The sequence below is a fragment of the Peromyscus californicus genome, unplaced genomic scaffold (assembly GCF_007827085.1).
Source record: "Peromyscus californicus insignis strain IS unplaced genomic scaffold, ASM782708v3 Scaffold_22__1_contigs__length_63687245, whole genome shotgun sequence".
NCBI classification, from domain to species: Eukaryota; Metazoa; Chordata; class Mammalia; order Rodentia; family Cricetidae; genus Peromyscus; species Peromyscus californicus.
This window is the reverse complement of record NW_026294525.1, coordinates 5,363,300-5,384,270: the sequence shown is the minus strand read 5'-3', so window position 1 is coordinate 5,384,270 and position 20,971 is coordinate 5,363,300. Positions and strand designations below refer to the sequence as shown.

Below are 20,971 nucleotides of genomic sequence, written 5' to 3'. Positions count from 1 at the left end.
GGTGCTTGGTCTGCTCCTCAGAGGACAGAGATATTGTTCTTAGCGGACACTGGCTGCGCTTCATCCCTCTCCTTCAGCAGCTCTGCACTGTGCCCCTGGATGGCTGTGGCAATGGTCTCTTCCCCTTTATCCCCATTCTGAAGAGAGCACGGTAATAGAACAGCCTAAAATCATGTATCAGTGCCACCTTAAGTTACAACGCAGGGGCATTCCATGAAACCACTGTGTCTCAGTCTCACCTTTGAGCAACTGAAGTCTTCCTACCTGAGTGTGAAGAGCCTCGGTGCATTTCACCCTCTTCCATAGGTGAGTGCAGTGGGCGGCACTTGTGCTTGTACAGACTCAGATGGCTGCCTTGTGAGAGGTCAGAGCAGGGTCAGTGGGCGGGGTGGGGGGCGGGGCATATGGCACTTTACTTTCTTAAGGTGTGCTATGCCACTTAAAATCCACACAGGGATTTTCTTGTTCTTTTTCTTTTATTGAAGATGTATGCTTTTCTCATAAAGATCCTAATTACAGTTCCCCCTTCTTCCACTTCTCCCACTTTCTCCCTACCTGCCCTTCCCCTGCCCCGTACGCTCTTGTCTTTCATTAGAACAGAAAAAGTCTTCTAAGAGATAATAAAATGAAGCAAAAACTATCACATCAGATTTGGACATGGTGTCACCCAACAGGAGGAAAAGAGTCTTAAGAGCAGGCACTAGAGTCAGAGACCCGCTCTATTTTTGTGGTCAGGAGTACCATGAAAACACTAGGCTAATAGCTGTAATATATACGCAGAGGACCTGGGACAGACCCCTCTAGGGCCTGTGCTTCCTGCTTTGTTCTCTGATAGCTCATATGTACCTTGCTTAGTTGATTCAGAGGGCCTTGTTCTCCTGCTGTTCTCCACCTGTGCTGGTTCTTGTAATCTTTCTGCCTCCTCTTCTCTGGATTCCCTGAGCTCTGAGGGGAGGGATTTGATGGAGACCACCCATTTAGACACTCATTCTATATATAATATATATATAATGGAGTTTTTTTGTGTGAATCTGACAACTGTTAATGGACTAGACATTGTTAATGTAATTCTTGACTGTATATATTGGATATACTTATTGGATATACTTTTTTTGTATTAGTTATAAGCTTTTTTTAATTTTAGACAAAATAAGGGGAAATGTGGTGGTATTGTGTTCCCCAAAATATTGTGCACCCTAATAAACTTATCTGGTGTTAGAGACAGAACAACCACTAGATACAAAGGCTAGAAAATGGTGGCACTCACACCTTTAATCCTAGCATTCCAGAGGCAAAAATTCCTCTGGATCTCTGTGAGTTCAAGGCCACATTGGAAACAGCCAGGCATGGTGACACACGCCTTTAATCCCAAGAAGTGAGCCTTTAATCCCAGGGAGTGATGGCAGAAAGCAGAAAGGTATGTAAGGTGTAAAGACCAGGAACTAGAAGCATTTGGCTGGTTAAGCATTTGGCTGGTTAAGCTTTTAGGCTTTGAGCAGCACAGTTCAGCTGAGATCTATTGGGATGAGGACACAGAAGCTTCCAGTCTGAGGAAACAGGATCACCTGAGGAATTGGCAAGGTGAGATAGCTGTGGCTTGTTCTGGTTCTCTGATCTTCCAGCATTCACCCCCATACCTGGCTCCAGGTTTATTCTTATTAATAAGAACTTTTAAGATTCCTGCTACATCCTGTATAATGTCTGGCTGTGGGTCTCTGCATCTGTTCCTATTTGCTGCCAGAGGAAGCCTCTTGGAAGATGACTAAATAAGGCATTGATCTATGAGTACAGCAGAGAATGTCATTAGGAGTCATTTTATTGATTTTTTTTTCTTACCAGTAGTGTTTGGTTTTACCCTAAGTCTTTGGGCTATCTAGTCCCTGGTTCTTGGTTAACCAAGCAATGTCAAGTATGGGTTCCTTGTGAAGTGGGTCTTAAGTCAAATCAGACATTGACTGGCTTCTCCCACAACTTCTGTGCCACCATTGCGCTAGCATATTTTTCAGGCAGGACAGTTTGTAGGTCACAAATTTGTCACTGGGTTGACCACATTTCTCTTTCAGTAGCCTGCAGAGTACCTTCCATGCACCAAAACAGACTAGAATGTAATGTAGAAGGCAACAAGGAGGCATTGGCTTCATTTTTTTTTTTTTTTATGTTCAATGAATTCTCTGTGTGTTATTCTTGGCAATGGGACCCTACTGTCAGTTTGTGGAGAGCAGTAGCCTAGGTTCTTTGGGGATTTACATGGGACCCTCCTGGCCAACAACTCAATTGAATGCAACCCAGTCCCACCACTGGAAGCCTCTCCTGGCTACAAGAGATAGCCAGTTGAGACTTGGTGTCCTCCATTACTAGGAGTCCCCCTTAGGATCACCTTCGATTCCAGAGGATTTACTCTGTACTAGGCTTCCACACCACCTCCTAAATGACCCCCAGTTCCAGCCATCTCTACTTCCACTCTCTCATTCCACCCCAATCCCCCTGACCACCCTCAGTCATGTTCCCACCTATCCCCAGTCCACCCATACAATCTATTTTATTTTCCTCTCCCAGGGAGATCTATGTGCCCCCTTTTTCTACCTAATCTCTCTAGGTCAAAGGATTGTAGCTTGTTTATCATTTATTTAGCAGCTAATATCGACCTATAACTGAATATATGCCATGTTTATCTTTCTGGGTCTGTATTACCTCACTCAGGATGATTTTTCTAGGTCTATTCATTTGCCTGCAAATTTCATGTTATTTTTTTTAACAGCTGAGCAATACTTCATTGTGTAAATGTGCCATATTTTCTTTTTCCTTATCCATTCTTCTGTTGAGAAACATCTCGGTTGTTTCTAATTTCTGGCCATTATGAATAAAACCACAATAAACATGGTTGAGCGAGTGGCCTTGTGATAGGTTGGAGCATCCTTTGGGTATATGCCCAATAGTGATATAGTTAGGTCTTGAGGTAGATCAATTCCCAACGTTCTGAGGACCCTCCATATTGATTTCCATAGTGTCTGTACAAGTTTGCACTCCCACCAGCAATGCAGGAGTGTTCCCCTTAGTCTACATCCTTGCTAGATCAGCATGAGCTATCATTTATGTTATTGATCTTAGCCGTTCTGACAGGTATGAGATGGAATCTCAGAGTAGTTTTGATTTGCATTTCCCTGATGGCTAAGGATATTGAACATTTATTTAAGTGTTTCGCAGCCATTTGAGATTCTTCCATTGTGAATTATCTGTTTAGATCTGTACCCCATATTTTAGTTGAATGATTTGGGGTTTTGATATCTAGTTTCTTGAATTCTTCATGTATTTTGGATATTAGAACTCTATTAGATGTGCAGTTGGTAAAAAAAAAAAAAAAAAAAAAAAAAAAAAAAAAAAAAAAAAAAAAAAAAAAACTTTTCCCATTCTGTAGGCTGTTGTTTTGTCCTATGGACAGTGTCCTTTGCCTTACAGGAGGGTTTAAGTTTCATGAGGTCCCATTTATTAATTGTTAATCTAAGTGCCTGCACTATTGGTGTTCTGTTCAGGAAGTCTCCTTTGCCAATGAGTTCAAGGCAATTCCCACTTTCTATTCTACCAGATTCAGTGTATCTGGTTTTACGTTTATGTCTTTGGTCCTCTTGAAGTTGAGTTTTGTATAGGGTGATAGATTTGAAACTATTTGCATTCTTTTACATGCAAACATCATTTGACCAATGCCATTTGTTGAAGATGCTTTATTTTTTCCAGTGTATATTTTTGGCTTTATTAAAAAAAATCAGGTGTCCATAGGTGTGTGGATTTATGTCTGGATCTTCAATTAAATTCCATTGATCTATGAGTCTGTTTTTATGCCAATACCATGAGGTTTTTATTACTATAGCTCTTTAGTACAACTGAAAAATGGAAATTGTGAGTCCTCCAGCAGTCCTTTTATTATCAGGATTGTTTTAGCTATCCTGGGTTTTTTGTCTTTCCATATCAGGTTGAGAATTGTTCTTTCAAGGCCTATTAGTAATTGTGTTGGAATTTTGATGACGATTGCATTGAATCTTTAGATTGCTTTTGGTAAGATGGTCATTTTTACTATGTTAATCCTAATGATCCATGAGCATGGGCAATCTTTCCATCTTCTGATATCTTCTTCAATTTCTTTCTTCAAAGACAAAGTTTTAGCATAGAAGTCTTAAGTTGCTTGGTCAGTTAAACCCAATATATTTTTATATTACTTGAAACTATCATGAAGGGTTTTGTTCCTCTGATTTCTTTCTCAGTCCCTTTGGCATTTGCATGTAGGAGGTGTAGGAGGGCTACTTTTTTTTTTTAACTTAATCTTGTATCGAGCTACTTTGCTAAAGGTATTTATCAGCTGTATGAGTTCCCTGGTGGAATTTTAAGGGTCACTTATATATACTATCAGATCATCTGCAAATAATTATACTTTGACTTATTCCTTTCCAATTTGTAGAACCTGGATCTCCTTCTGTTGTCTTATTACTCTAGCTAAAACTCCAAGTACTATACTGAATAGATATGGAGAGAATGGAAAGCCTTGTCTTGTTCCTGATTTTAGTGGAAATGCTTTGAGTTTCTCTCCATCTAATTTGATGTTGGCTTACTGTAAACTGCCTTTATCATGTTTAGGTATGCCCCTTTTTCTCCCATAATCTCTTCAAGACCTTTATCTTGAAGGGATGTTGGATTTTGTCAAAGGCCTTTTCTGTATCTACTGAGATGATCATGCCACACAGGGATTTTATGGTAGATAGGAAGCATAGAATGAAGTACACCATCATGTGTGTGCCAGATATGCACACTTAATATTTGCATGCATTTGTCATTTCATTATTGCCATGTCATGTGGATTTGAGTATCTTTAGAGCTATTTTCTCACTGATAACTTTCCCCTTATCTTAAGTTTTACTGTACAGACTTTTACAGAACGATGGTTCTACTGACATCCTATATACAAAGTGATGAATTGTTCTTCTTTCACAGTTTCTCTTATGCTGTCTCTGTTTGTCTGTGTCCCTGGTTGGTGTTTCTTTTTTCTTTTTCTTTTTTGGTGGGAATGCTGCTGTTGTTGTTTCTGATTTTTGTCCACTTGACACAAGTCAGGGTTGTCTAAGAGGACAGAACTTCAGTTAAGGAGATACCTCCACAACGTTTGTCTTTAGGCAAGTCTGTGGGACATTTCTCTTGATCCTTAATTGATGTTGGAGGGCCCAGCCCACTATGGGAGGTGTCACCCTGTGCAGTGGTCCTGGGTGCTATAAGAAAGCAAGCTGAGCAAGCCATGGAAAGCAAGTCAGTCAACAGTGTTCCTTCATGGTTTCTGCTTCAGTTCCTGCCTCAGGTTCCTACCTTGAGTCCCTGTCCTGACTTCCCTCCAATACGGACTATCAAGTGTAAGGTCAAATGAATCCTTTCCTCCCCTGGTTGTTTTGGTCAGTGTTTTAGCACAGTAATATAAACACTAACTAAGAAAAATGCTGTCCTTATTCCTTTTGTTATTTATTTTAACATAAATAATACCTGGGTATCAGTGGGTAATTCCTACAGGAGAAGAAGCAGCTGGGCCTGGCAGACAATGTAGCCAGGTGCTTTCTACTCACTTCCATGGGGACAAATCTTTTGTTGGCTAATATGGAGTTTCTTTGTAGTGTATTCTGCCTGCTTCTCTTGTGACCTCAGAGCTCTCCTCCAGAGGCCCTCTGCATTCTTTCACTGGCCACATTACTTGGCAGACACCATTGCCCTGCTAAAACACTCTATTGATCAGAAGATGCTCTTCCCCAGGATCTGCCTCCACACGGTAGGTCCCTGAGCACTTTCATCATGGCCCCCACTGTGACTGCTAAACATCACCCCCGTTTTCAGTTTCTCCTCGACCCATAGCAATTCTAAATAAAGTATAGCTCTCTTACTTAGAGAGTTTGCAATTTCTAGAAACTTCTGATACCGTCTATTAACAGGTTCCTTCTCCCTCCATTTCTCCTGACTTTGAATGGCTTTGCCTTGTGGCTCTCTACCCAATCTTCATGGTGGTAATTGCTTTTTAGGACTTTTATAAGGGTTACATTATTTTTTTCTTTTTCTGTTTCATGATTTAGCTGAACATGCATTTTGTGATATGCTCCGTGTTTTAATTTTTTAAATTCTTCTCACCTCACCATATATGACTTTCCTGAGAAAAGGTTAACAAAACAAAACAAAAACCCCAAAGCTAGTACTCATAGATCGACCATGCAGAAATATGGATGATATTTTCCTAATTTTGAAAGTTACTAAGTTCAGAATGGAAATCTTTACGATGATTGATGCTCCAAGGATTCTCAAAAATGAAAAGATATTTAAACAGATATCCCTTCTTGGACTTTGCAGCACGGAGTATGCTCATTACAAAGCAGACCACATTTACAAAATTATTGTTCATTGTCAAAGAGACATTTATAGTCCCAACCAAAGCCACTAATTATCATGAACACTATGAGTTACTCTCACTGAATTGATATGGTAATAGACAAAACAAAGAAATAAGAAATTTTAATTAGTCTGTGCAATATTAATGCTCATGAATTTGCGATCTCCTCTTGGCTTTAACACACTGAAAACAATTTTAAGATGCCAAGTATCACCAATTGGCATGGACTCAGATCCAGGAGCTCAGGCTGTAAACTATGAACAAACAAGCTTTGAACTTTCTACCCTGTGAACTCTGATAGCTTTGTGGTTCATCTAAAAACCATCCAGTGTCACATAATGAAGACACAAACTTCATGAATTTCTGTATGATGGTTTTTAGAAGATAGACTTAAAGCATCAGAGAAGAACATTTAAATATCTGACTAATTAAATAGGAGACTTCTACACTGATGAAATTCATGGTCTTGATCTCTACCTCATCAGACATGCCAGTCTTCAAGAAGGAGTAAGCTATGAACAAGGAACTGATTGTGTGTTTTAATTTATTATCCAGTACTTTAAATGATGTAATAACATATCAAACAATGAAATGAAATTGACATTGTCAAGGTGGCACCGAAGCTCTCTTCTGCTCCAGAGGACTGGTCAGGACGACACAGATCAGACTATCTCTACTCAACACTTTCCTTTCTTACCATATGAGTGTGCCACCTGGAGGAGTCGATCACATGCCTTCTTTGGAATCTTGACTTTGCCATCAGTGTGAGGATGGAGAGCTGTTCAGGTTTTAGTCTACTTAACAGAAGCTAGGGTGAACGGGGAAGAGGGACCCTTGATGGAGAAAATGTTGCCATCAGATCAACTTGTAGGCAAACCTGTAAGGCATTTTCTCAATTGATGTGGAAGGGCCAGTGCCACTCCTGGACAGAGGGTCCTGGGGTAGAGAAGAAAGCAGACTGAGCAGGCCATGGGAGGAAGTCAGCAAGCAGCACTCATGGCCTCTGCTCCAGCTCTTGCCTGTGGGTTCCTGCTCTACTTTGAGCTCTTGCCCTGCTTTGAGCTCCTGCCATGATTTTCTTCAGTGATGAACTGTGACCTGGAACTGTAAGAGGAAATAAACCCTCCCCTCCCCAAGTTGCTTGGGTCATGTATTTATGATGGTATTGGGAAGCAAACCAGGACATATGGTGAGATGCATTACATTTTAAAAGATGTAGAGAAGACCTAGTACATTAGGGGCTGGAGAGACACCTCCGCAGTTAATGGTGCTTGCTGCTTTTCCAGAAGAAATGAGTTCCACTCTCAGCATCCATAGTGGTCATCTCACAACCACCTGTGACTCACACTCCAGGGGATCCAATGCCTCTGACCTTATCCACATAAGCACATAATCACATACACACAGATAAAATAGGATACATCTTAAGAGAGCTACTGTGTTCATTTTCAGCCCATATACTAACTTAAGAATGTGGTCAGAACTCAGTTAACATAAGAGTCACCTCTGATTGGTGGTTGTATAGATGAAGTCATCTGTTACTGCAGCTATTGCTTCTATAAAAATTTCCTTTGCACCTTTATGCATCTTGAATAGTAACCACTGTCTCATACATGTTTGTACAAACCTTGCCATGACTTAGTTTGGAATTTTCTGGGTGTATCTTGGCATACATGTATTATTACTTTTTATGTAGTCAGAATCATCACTCTAATCTCTAAGTTCTGGAATTTTTAATATTGTTGAGGAAATCCCTGCATTGCTATCTTTTAAACTCTGTTTTATGACTCTATGATTAGTGTGCATAGAAATGATTTTCATGTGTAATCTGATATGACAGTGCAATTAATTTTTCTGTGTCTTACTGATGATAAGGATCTCAGGGATTGTTGTATAGTCTAGCCTTCCTCACTGTTCTGAAGTTTCACTTTGTCATGCATATACCTTCTGTTCATGTACCACTCTGTCCCTGGATCTTCTTTTTCCTACTTGTCTGTTTGTTTATATTTATCCCAGTACTATTTTTTTTTACAACTTCTGTAATTTTATATTGAGCTTATGTAGTTCAGTAGCCTAATAATCTTCATTTTTAATTTTAATTTTCAGTATGATCCACTCAGATTCATTTGGAATCCTTTTGACATCACTGTGGTTGCACAGACTCTGCAGTCTACAGAAACCTGACCTCTTCAAGACATTAAGGTATTTATATGTGAAATATAATGTATTTATTGGTGTTTTTTCTTGCCTTTAATAAGTCTTTTTTTTTTCAATCCAAATGTATATCATTTTCTAAATACTTTTCTCCTAGTGGTGTGAGAGTTTGAACCTAGGGCCTCACATGTGCTAAAGACAGGTTCTGGTAGTGCTCTAACCTCCAGTGCAGAGAACTTGTTACTTTTATTGCTACCACAGCAGTATCTGTTCATACTTACAATTAGTTTAAGCAGCATCTATCATTGAATATAACAATTTATTTCTATCTCAATATTGATCTCCTATCCAGTGAGCTTGCTAAACTGTTCCATTAAATGTAAAATTCTTAATTTAATAGTTAGATGTCCATGTGGATAGTAAGAAAGCGTATGATCTGCTAGTCGTGGTACTTTTCTCTTTCCATGTTTCAGAAATAATATTTAATAATGCCAACAAATTGTTTAATTTGGAGTATTTGTAGCCTTTCAGGGAAAACATCCCTGAAGAAACCAATTTTCCTAATCATCCATCAGCTGTCATTAGCTCTAGCTAGGGGTAGGACTTCATGAGGACCTTTCCATCCATGCAGGGATTTTGGGTAGTTCGGTGTGTGTGTGTGTGTGTGTGTGTGTGTGTGTGTGTGTGTGTGTGTGTGTGTGTGTGTGGTGTGTGTGTGTATTTTATATATGCATCACAGCTTCTGTGGGCAATGGCCTGTCATATCCTGCAAATGATGTTTCTCTACAGACATCTGTCTCTTAAAAATGTGTTTACCTCCTCTTCCATGAGAATCCCTGAGCTTTTTGTGGAAACAATGTGGTATATATGTCTCATTTAGAACTGAGTACTCTATAATCTCTTATTCTCTGAATGTCAACTAGTTCTGGGTCTCTGTATTAATCTCTATTTACCTCAGAAAGACTCTTTGATGAAGGATATGAGATATACTAATCAATGCATATAAAGATAAGAAGTTAAGGTGCAGTTTAATAGCATGTCCATTTAGCAGAATAATAGTACTGGGTTCTCCCATAGGGCCTATCTCCCAGCTAGCCACAAGTTTGGATCCCAGTTATTGTTACCAGGCATGGATTTCATCTTGTGAGAGGGATTTAAATCCAATAACAAAGGGGTTGGTTACTCCCATGATATCTGTGCCACTATTTCACCACTGGACATATCTTACCAGGCCAGTTGTTACTTTAGCTGGAGGAGTTCACAGCTGGGTAATACTGTTGAATATTTTCTTCCACACTACATAAATGGAACCATCCAGCTCTAGAAAAGCTAGCCAGTGTGAATGAAGTTTCGAGGACAATACAAGTTTGATTTCTCTACTTCCCATGACTCAAATGCATGGTGTCTTCAACAACATGGCCTTATCATCAAGTTCTGGGGGGCGGTAACAAAAAGCAATGGCCTCCGTCTGTACTCTTTATGGCAGAGGGTCTATTGTACCCCACAGATAAACAACCTGAAAAGAGGTAGTCCATACCTGAATTTTTTATTTGATAGCCTGTAGTGTCTATGATTGACAGTATCCTCCTCATAGAGCAGCTTTATTTAAAACTTCCTTTAAACATTTATATGTATATATTTTAGGAAGCTTCTATAGGAGTAGGTTTCTATGTGATAGTATTTGCAAACATTTTTTTTTTGTGTGTGTTAACTATCCCCTTCTCATTCTCCTCCTTCTACCCTGCTCTCCCACCTCTACCAGATTTAACCTTTCCTGTTGTATTAATCCCATTGTCCACTTCTTACTATCTGCCTTCTATCCCCCTTCCCTTGAAATACCCTTGTCATAGCCCCTTGCTAGTTTCCCAGCTTCTGTGGGCATTTCATTTGGATATGTATGCCACCTTTTCTTTATAATAGAACATCTGTGGCCAAAAAGACACTCTAAGGACTTCTTTTCAAAACAAAGGCATTTTCTAGTCCTCTTCTACACCAACAGGTCCCAGCTTTAGGTCAGCAGACTCACTCTCCCATCCTCATGTTTAGTGAGCTCAGCATTTGCCCTCAGTCCCATTGAGTATCCTGATCACATTCCTCAGGTGAGCAGACTACCTCCATATGAGAACGTGAATACAAGGGCTTAGTGGTCACCCTGTCCCTATGAGTATCATTGCCTAGTGCCTAGTGTTCTTCTGTTTGTAGCCTTAGAGACTTCTATCTTGTCAATATCCACATACTTGAGTTTACTACATTTTATTCAAGATTTCCTGGAGTTTGTTGGGGAGAAAATGTTTATATATATGTATGGGGGGGCCTTGAGGGTCTGAGCAGAAGGCCAGTTTTGAAACTCAGCCACAATGTTCTCATGAATGAAACGGAATTTACAAGTTTTCACAGAGCAGTCAGAACACAGGGATGCTTTAAGCTTATTAGACTCTAAATAAGTATCCCAGAACAGATACCATCTCTCCTCTCCCTTGACATCCATTCTGTAAAAACAGGTAAATAAGAATGGGAATCATATCCTATAACTGTAGTATACATTTTCTTCAGCTTTAAAATCTGTTACAAATATAACTTTCAATTGTAAGTGAACTATTCTCACTTCTATATAAATATAAATACCAGTTGTCTGTATTCATTTACTAAAGTTAAGAACACCGCCATGTGGTCTGTTGAATAAATTAATGAACGGGAGGTGAATGTCTGTGCATTTTTATTCTGTTCTGTGCTAGTTAGCTTTCCAGTGCTATAATAAATATGACCAAAAGCAATATGGGAGAGGAAAGGATTACTGCAGCTAATTCCAGGCCACAGTCCATCATGTAGAGAAGTCAAGAACTAAGCCAGAAACTAATGCTCAACTCCTGCAGAATCACAGCTTACCAGCTTGCTCTCTGGCTTATGCTCAGATAGCTTTGTTATCCTGCCTAGGGACAGTGCTGCCCTCAGTGAGCTGGAGCCTCCCACATCAATCATCAGGGGATAGTTATCCACTGGCGAAGGGAATTCTTCAGTTATGTCTTTAACTTATCACAGTCCACATACAGAAAAGTCTATCTTTTCACATGAATTAAAAGAAATTCCTATTTTCCACTCTACATCCTACTTTTAATTTTCATCACATCTTACTTTCATTACACGTCCTAATTTTAATTTTAAATTTATCATTGCTGTTACCTTTCCATACTCCTTTTCTTTTAGTTTAGATCGACAGGCAGCAATGTCACTTTGGTTTTCCAGAAAACTAGTCTATTCAATTTGCAAAGGTATTTTCACATGATGTGTAGGATTGTTGGCTTTTAGGTTTTTCACTCTGCTCAGTAAGTATATGGTTGGATTCCCATCTCAATCCGCAGTTCCTGGTAATTTGGTCTCTTTGTCTTCCTCTATATGTCCTTTTTAACATTTGATTTTGGGGTTTCTTCTGAAAGTTTTCCTTCAGTTTCAACTTCAGTTTCAAACTGACTATAGCAAGGTTTCAGTTTGTGTTTTAATTCTGCTATTCATTATATAAGCTTTTTAGATTTGAGATTTCTTTCTTCTTTCCTTCCTTCCCCCTCCCTCCCTCCCTCCCTCTCTTCCTTTCTTCCTCCCTTCCTTCCTCCCCCTCCTCCCTCCCTCCCTCCCTTTCCTTCTTTCTTTCTTGCATTGATTTTGTGAAGTTCCTGGCCATCGCGCCACCAACAATATCCTTCCTTCCCTCTTTTTTGTCTCAATTTGAAATCATAATTAAATGACAGAGAAGCCTTTGACAGAGCTCATGGAGTGTTTCATATTATTTCTTTTCTTTCCTGGTGTTTTGATTTGTTACCTTTCTATCCACTTACCTTCTATGTAATTCATGTTTTTCCTCTAGCCTTGTGAGTTTTGAGTCCAGTTTCCCACATGTCCCAGGAAAAGCCTCTTCCCCTTAGCCCATACACCCACTTGACACTTTCTACCAGCTTCTGTGGGTGAGGGGGGGTTCCCATGTATCCATGATCATTTCCCACTGCAGCTGGCTGTATAAATGGCTCAGTGTATGCTATCTGCTGAGAAGCTAGCCCGGAGGGTGGGGCATCCCCGCTTCCATCCTAGTCATGTTCTGGTCATGTATACTTGGATTTTAGAAGCTCAGTTCTTTTCCCTCTGCAGAATAACCAGTCTCTGCTCTCTCTTTGAGAGAGGTCTAGGACTGTGCAATTTTGTTCCTCTCCAGTAGCCACCAAGCTGCCGCCTCTGTTCATGTACAATTGTGTCAAGTGACTCTCCTGTATTCTTTTAATGGGTGCATTTTAGTTCATAGAATAGTGTGGTGGGGACATCAGTCTTCCCACATGACTGAAGTTTCTGATCATCTGAGACTAGCCCACAGTAGCACCTCTCAATGTTCCTGAGGTGATGTCACTTGTCTGGTGTGAGGGAAAAGTTCACACAGTAAGCATCTTTCTGCCTGGCTCCCGGCAGCAGCTGATCACGACCCTCCTAGCTAGGCAGCCAAATGCAGCTTTTCATATAAATGTGTATGGGAAGGCATCCCTTTCTGCTCTTAGCCTCCCCCAGAAGCATTCCATGGAGGCTGCTGCAGAAATGAGCAAGTTCTCTGGGAATTTGGGTGCAACTATATATTCCAAATCCAACCACACCATCTCGCTCAAAGACTGTGTTCCTGGAGACTGTTTCATTGACTGATTAAGGGTGCTACCACTTCCTGTAGTATCCAAAATGAAACCATCTCTCTCCCTTCAGCCCTCTGAGGTGCTTGTCACATATTTGAATGTGATCTGTGTGATTGCTTTGTGCTTTCAGGAGCCTAGTATATGAATCTTTCAGGCAGCAACATCTTATGTCTGTTACTTTCCTGTTACTATGACTGACAGACAGCAACTTAGGGAGGAAGGGTCTGCTTGGGCCCCTGGTGGGAAGGGTCAGCCCATCATGGCAGGAAGCACATGTGGCTTTGCAAGCTGCAGCTGAAGGACAAGAGATGGGTGCTCCCATTGCTTCTGTGGTTAGGAAGGTCAGAGCCCACCTTGTCCATTTTCCCTGGGACCCCAGCAGGTGGAATGGTGCCACCTGCATTCAGGACGGGTCTTCCCTCCTTGGTAACCTCTCTGTAAACACCTCACAGGTTTGACTAGTGCTGAGACCCTGAGGTGATTCCAAATTCAGTCACACTGGCCAGGATCAACCTTCACATAGTTACATTGAAATTCTTAGGGGGAAAGTTATCAACTTTTGGGGACTTTGTTATATTTTGTCTTCCTACCTAGAATGTCAAGTTTTAAGGCTTTTTCTTTTAAACTCTCTAAAGCATTTTTCTTGCCATTTCAATTTCAAATTTCAGTAACTGTCCATATCTATATAATATCATAAAGTAGTCTTACAGTATTGAATGAAATCTTGATACTCTCTGGTAAGTGTGAATTATTTTAGATAGTGTCTACTACTTATTGTGTTTTTTTTTTTAAAAAAAGACATGATTTTATGTTCTATCTCATCCTCTGATTAATTCTAAAGGTTTTATTAATTTATTAATTTCAATAATGGTTTTCACTATAAGTATCAGACCAGAAATGATGATTTTAGAAAAAGCACAAAAAATAAAAAAATATTTCTGTACACATTGTACATTGTATGCATAAATACATATCAATATCTTGATGTCAAAATAAAAATGAAAATGTTGATACTATTTGAGAAGGATGAAAGAGGGCAGGCAGATGTTGGATTCATGAGCAACACATTTATCTCCTCAAAGCGCAGAGATGTGTGGAGTTTTGAGATGGGCTTGTAGCAGCTAACAGACACATTCAAGAGCAGATTGCCACGGCTTACCAGTGTATGAGTAACAGGAAGGCATAGGATCGGGGACTTGAGGAAGCCATCTGTAGTATGCTGTTTTTATGTTTAGCTTCTGCCCTGCTAAGTATTTACTTATTTTTCCATGTCTAAAATTTCTTTTAAAAAGATAATATTGCTATCATGTTTTATTTTGGAAGCGTTATGAAACTAGTCAGCTTTTATATTCTTCTTGAACTTTAAATTTTATTCTTTGGGCGTGTGGATTTGATAGGCATCCTGGCTGACTTAGCAGTTTTTTGAAACAAATATCTATGGACAACTTTGGAAATTTATTTAATTTCTTGGTATGGCTACATGGAAGCTAAGTCTGGAAATAACCTTATTGTTTTAGAGGCAAAAATAAATACATCTGTAAATTAAAATGGTTTAATCAGTTCATCATTATATAAGGTTTGATTAAACACAAAATTTTCAGAATAATATCTTCCCTCCTTTTATATATAATGGACACACAGAGAGGCAGACACACGCAAATAAATCATGTAAAATTGAACTGTTGTTACACAGATCATTAATTAAAAATGCTGGCAGATGTCTTTGTGGTAAGGTATGGAGTTATCTGGGTATTTGCCAAGGAGTAACACAGCTAGGTTACATGGTAATTCTATCTTTAAGTTTCTCGAAGAACCTCTGTTGGAACACAGTCCAGGAATGAAGTCATTTGAGGAGAATTCCGAGTGCTGGTGAGAAAACAAGACAAGAGTCTTGTGACCTCAGTTTCTTCATAAACACGGACTCGTTCTTGGACTGTTTTTGTGTTCCTCCCAGGTGGAGCAGATAGGAATGAGTGTACTTTACATTGCTCATTATTGCTTGCTGCTGTTACTCAGTGAAAGGTTTAAACCGTCTTCCAGATGCCTCTGTGGTAAAACATGGTCCTTGTGGTTGTATACAGCTCAGACTCACGAGAACTTTACTTATGTGACCCTTCTTAACCCTCCGGGTATAAAGTGTCTGAGGATGTGAATAAGTGCCTTTTGCATGAGATTTTATTCTGCCTCATTTCTCAGCTCCATTTCCCCAGGTACCACTGCCTCTAGAGCTCAGACAAACCTCCCGACTGTTTTCCACAGTGGCTGTCTTAATTTGCACCCCCACCCGGTGACTAGGTTTCCTCTGTCCCCAAGTCCTCTCTAACATTTGTTGTCAGATTTCTTGATGACGGCCCTTCTGACTGGGGTGAGATGGTATCTCAAAATCGTCTTAATTTGCAATTCCCTGATAGCTAGGGATGTTGAACACTTTCTAAATCAGTTATTGGCCATTTGTGTTTCTTTTGTTATAACTGACTAGTTCATTAGCCCGTTTGTTGTTTGGCAGTTTTGTTCCCTTGGGATTTAATTTCTTCAATTCTTTGCAAATCCTGGCCATCAGTCCCTGTCTGAACTAGTTTGTAAAGATTATCTCCCTTCCTGTTGACTGCCCGTGTATTCTGCTGATGATTTCCTTTGCTATGCAGAACGTGTTTGATCTCATGTTGCCCATCTGCTATGCTGACACTTGGGGTAGTTCCTGTGCTATTGAAGTTCTGTTCAGAAAGTTCTTGTCAGGCGGTGGTGGTGCACACTTTTAATCCCAGTACTCAGGAGGCAGACGCAGGCAGATCTCTGTGAGTTCGAGACCAGCCTGATCTATAGAGCAAGTTCCAGGACAGCCAGAGCTACACAGAGAAACCCTGTCTCGGAAAACAAAAATAAAACAAAGTCTTGTCAACCCCAATGTCTGGAAGAGTGTTCCTATGGTTTAGTCTTGAATTTTCGGGTGTTAAGTTAAGGTCTTTGGTCCATTTTGGAATGATTTTTGTTCATTCAAAAAAATTATTTGTTCATTCCATGAAAGATACCAGTATAATTTCATTCTTCTGCAGGAGGATATCCAGTTTTGCTGATGCCATATGCTGAATAGGCTGCATGTTATTGACTCTTTTTTCAAAGATTAGATGGCCATAATTTTATGAGTTAAATATTTTACCCCCAACCCCATGTTTACTGGTATTGTGTTCACTATAGTAACGAGATGTAACCAACCTAGCCATCCATCAACAGATAAGTGAATAATGAAAATCTCATATATGTGTATAAAATTGAATAGTATTCATCTCTAATGAAAATGAAGTACATTTGGCTCTTAAGAAAAATAAAATCACAAAATTTGCAAAATAAATTTAAATGTGTCATTATGATGGTTCCTTTTTAGGGTGGGAGGCTCTTGTATAGCCCTAGCTGGCTTCAAACTTGCTTTGTAGGCAGGAACGACCTTGAGCTTCTGATTCTCCTGTTTCCACTTTCTGAGTGCTGGGATTATAGATTTTAGCTACCAAACCCAGAGTGATATAGTGTTGGGATCAGATGTAAGGCTTGTGAATGCTGGGTAGGCTCTACTAAATGAATTGTATCCCACGTCCTGGTGGGGTGGTTTTAAAAACAACATGAAAGGTGTACAAAATGTAAATTGTTTTCCCCTTAATCTATTTCCTTGGTGCTGTGATTGTTATTATCATTATTTAGGGGGTCTAGGGATTCAACCCAGGGCCTTGTGCATGTTAAGTACTTATTCCATTACTAGGTACCTCCCAGTATATACTAGTACTTTCATAATGGCCACTTATTTTTGTTAAATAAATTAAACATTTTCTGTTTAATTAAACACAGGAAACAAAAAATGCTTTTTCAAGAACTCAGGGCATTTTAAAGCTGAAAAGTACTTTAAAATGTTTCTAATTTATTCATTTTTGGGAAATTTTAGCTCCATCTATTAGTAGAAATTGGAGCTGTTAAAGAGTGTTTTGGAGTCTGTTGTTTTAATTATGACGTCACTTAGATAACTAACTTTGCCTTGTAAACATCCCCTGCTCACTTGGCTGGCTCAATGTATTGTATGTAAATACTGATGAGAAGGAGATCAATCTCCCCAACTCTACAACTGGGTGTGAGTGGTTCATCCTGGGAAATTAAATGAAAGTAAACTATTCCCCCAAACACCTAACAATAATTGAATTCAATACACCACAAACCAAACCTTTCAGACTTTCAAACAGAGAAAACGTTTTCACTGTGAAAGAGAAAAAAAGTATCACATTCCTATCTTCTCAAAAGGAATTCAGCCATCAATGAGAAAATTAAAAAGGCACACACTTTAGCACATGATGGCATCTGTCTTATTCCTTCTTTTTTCCCACCAAGGAGCAGTGGCAAATAAATAATGATTTTCAGACAGCCTCTAAGACTTTAGTTAATTAACTTGATCATCCCATTTAGGATTTAATTCAAGTCTTTCCAACTGGTGCCCACAACTCATTGATAAAGAGATGGGCTGAAAGACAGGCCATGCGCTTTTCAGAAATGCCCTGGGCACTGCCAGGATCATAGTTTCAAGCTAACAACATCATTGGGCAGCCTTAAGGGCCTTGACCACACTCTTCTCGCTCCTAATAGCATCATTTGTGTTTTCAATTTATTCTTTAAAATCGTATTACTAAAGGCTTGTCCTCTTCTATTAAGACCCCACATTCCAAGAAGGGTTTTCATAAAACCATGGGCAAATGACAAAAAAAAAAAAAAGAGCACATTGGTCTGTGCTTTCCAAGTTTTAACCTGTGCAAACCTGCAGGCCATGGGATAGGAGAATGCAGAGAGAGAGGAGAGCCTCCACGATGCTCAGATTTCCTTCTTTTCTTCGATGAAAGGAAGAGGAGTCCAAGGCCTTGGCATGTATCAGGATTATTTTCTGAAGTTGCTTGACTAGTCTGTAAATTGGCAAATCAACCTCTGGTTTTATTTCATCCTAAAATACAGAACAATTTTTAAAATTATCTGTCGTTTTAAACAGCTTAGAAATCATTGATCTACTAGTGGGCTGTCTAAACTCCAGTACCCCCATCCATGCTCATGCAAGCAACCCTAACCAAACTCAGGAGGCTCACAGAGAAGAAATGAAAACAGGAAGGAAACCAGTTGGAAAGGAAGGGTCCAAGAAAAGGGGGTGAATCTGCCTGAAATAAATTGCATGCTGTATGATATGGTTTAAAAACTTAGATTACAATGATCAACTTGTCAAAAGTAAGACTGAGAAGACATGGCCCAGCAGTTAGTAAGATTGGTTTCTCGGTCACAGGGACCAGACTTTGGATCCCAGCACCAACCTAACAAACTGGGCCTCCTACAAACTCTGTGATTTCAGTTCCAAAAAACATGAATGTGTATATTTGCATACAGACATAAATACATACATGAAAGTAAATATAAATATAATCTTTAGAAATCAAAAAGAAATGATGAGTGAGAGAGACCAGGTGAAAATTTCTAAGCAAAGAGTTTTGAACACCTGCCTCATGCCAGTAGTTGATGTCCTTTTGGGAACAAAGTTGGGAATGGCCTCCACCATGCAGTGGTGGTGGTGGTGGTGTGTGTGGGGGTGGTGGTGGTCTTTCTCAGTAGTATTCAGTGTCCTTTACTAAGGGCAGAGCTTGCTTTTCTACTCTCTTCAAGAGTGATTCTCAAGATATTCAAGGTCACAGGAGCATGTGCAAAGATTGACTTTCCAACAGCTCAGATCTCTGAGTGACTTGGACAAGGAGTCCCCTTGTTCAACTGCTGCAAGAAAAGCCTTAGAAAGAAACTGAGATGCACAGTCTGTTGTATGGGTATGCTCACAGAGTGGAGATGCCACTTAGGCATGGACAGACCATTAGAAAGAAAATGAAAGGCAAAGTGTGGGTGGCAAAATAGAGTTTATAAGGGCTGGGAAATTAGGAAGAAAGGGGAAGAACAAGGTCAAATTAATGACAATCCTAGTGATTATCATTGAAGAGAAGAAACTGGTTTGACCAAAACTGAACTGTTCTCCCTCTCACTCATTGGCTAATAGCATCGCATTCTAGTGTATCAGGCATGAAATCAGCTTGGTCTTCCTCACGTCTTGCTTTCCTTTCTGTTCATACCAAATACATATTGATCATCTACTGAGTGTCCTACAATGCATGAGGGGTGTGACAAAACAGAGCCTGCACACCTGTCTTCAATCCAAAAGCAGGCTCAGCTCTCTGCATGTGGGCTCCATCCAGCAGGCTGGCTTGGTCATGTCACCTCTTACTCGTGACTCTTACCCATTTCTCATAGTCCATGTCTCCTTTATCATCTGGTTCTCAACAATTAATTTTTAATCAAATGGAAATAACCTCCTGCTTTTTAAGTCCTGAATGACTCACAGAGGTTCATTTGTTGGCAGCTTGGTTCTCACAACTGGTACTACTGTGAGTGGGGATGTAACTTGCAGGGGGCAGAACCTTGTAGAAGGAAGTGAAGTCACTAGGGAGGTGATGGGACTACGGGGATAACTCTCCTGTATCACTTGGTTTCTTGTCTTCCATAATAAGCGGTTTCCTCTAGTCATGTGATCCTACCATGAGTTATGACCTCAGAGTAATGGAGCCCATCAACCATGTACTGAAATTGCCCAAACCGTGAGCCCAAACCAACAACCCCTCCTTGTATTTATCTCAAGGATTTGTCATCACAGTGACAGAAAGTTGACTAACACACAACCCTCTGGTGATCAAGCAACCTTTGCCCAGCCTCATTGTGGAGAACTGGGTACAGGTTTGTCTTTCAGTCTCATCTCAATCAGCCAAATACTTCAGTACGGGTCTTCATTTGCTGCCTATTTATTTACGGGAGACTTTTGTTCACAGTTGACCAGGCTGAGCCCAGCTATGTGGAAAAGGCATTTAATTTTCTCAGCCCTAAACTTTATTCCTATTTCCAATGCATGTTCTGTTTGGTGGACAAAGCAAAAGTCAATCACCCCCTTCTCTGTGTATCTCACCTACATTCTGGGGACAAAGAAATGATTTTCTTATGCCTGGGTGCTCTGGCACCCCATGTCCTTCAGTGGCAGTTTAGCTGTGGTTACAAGCTGGGCCAAGAAGAAATGCCAGAAGGTTATGATAGAAAATCAATAGAGCAGAGAGGATAGAATGATCTGGAAAGTGCAAACATGAAGGAGCTCAAGCCAGTATTTCTACAGACCCTGCTGGGGAAGAACAGTAGTTTCAGACTACATTTAAAACAGGTTTGGGGCCAGGTGTGCTGGCCCTTCCTAGAACAAAGCACTTCCTAAAACAAGTCACTTCTAGTGTCTTGCAGCCTATTCAGTTAGCCAAGGAAGAGAGCTTTATAATCTGGGTCCTAGAATTGAAGCTGATCCAAAGTTTCCTCTGTTCCATCCCTTCATCAGGCTTAGGCTGAGCAGAGCACCCTTTGTAGGAGACCTTGCATCTACACTTTGCTAACTCACCCTCAGACTCTGTCTCCACTGCTGGAGCCCACTGCCATCTCTGTATATAAACAGATAAATGTTATAGGCTTATGAGTTGTGGACAGTCTATCACTGAGCCACACTCCTCTCTCAGAGCTTGTTTCTGCAGCCCCTACATCTGAACTTCAGTGGTTTTGCTACCCTATCTCTTGATAAAAGAATGAAGAAGATCCTGCATCCATTTTCACACACTGAGACCAGGACCATCATGGCACTGGGGACTTTACGAGATCCTCACACCGGGCACAT

The 20,971-nt window shown here is 40.1% G+C and overlaps 1 long non-coding RNA gene across 5 annotated transcripts in view; it reads left to right on the top strand.

Moving 5' to 3' along the window:
* Positions 1 to 20,971, top strand: part of LOC128118287 (uncharacterized) — a 450,954-nt gene that overhangs the window by 216,760 nt on the left and 213,223 nt on the right. For all 5 annotated transcript variants that reach the window (XR_008221114.1, XR_008221115.1, XR_008221111.1 and 2 more), the window contains exon 2: positions 8,513 to 8,608. This is a non-coding gene — a long non-coding RNA (uncharacterized LOC128118287). The remainder of the gene's footprint in view (positions 1 to 8,512; positions 8,609 to 20,971) is intronic.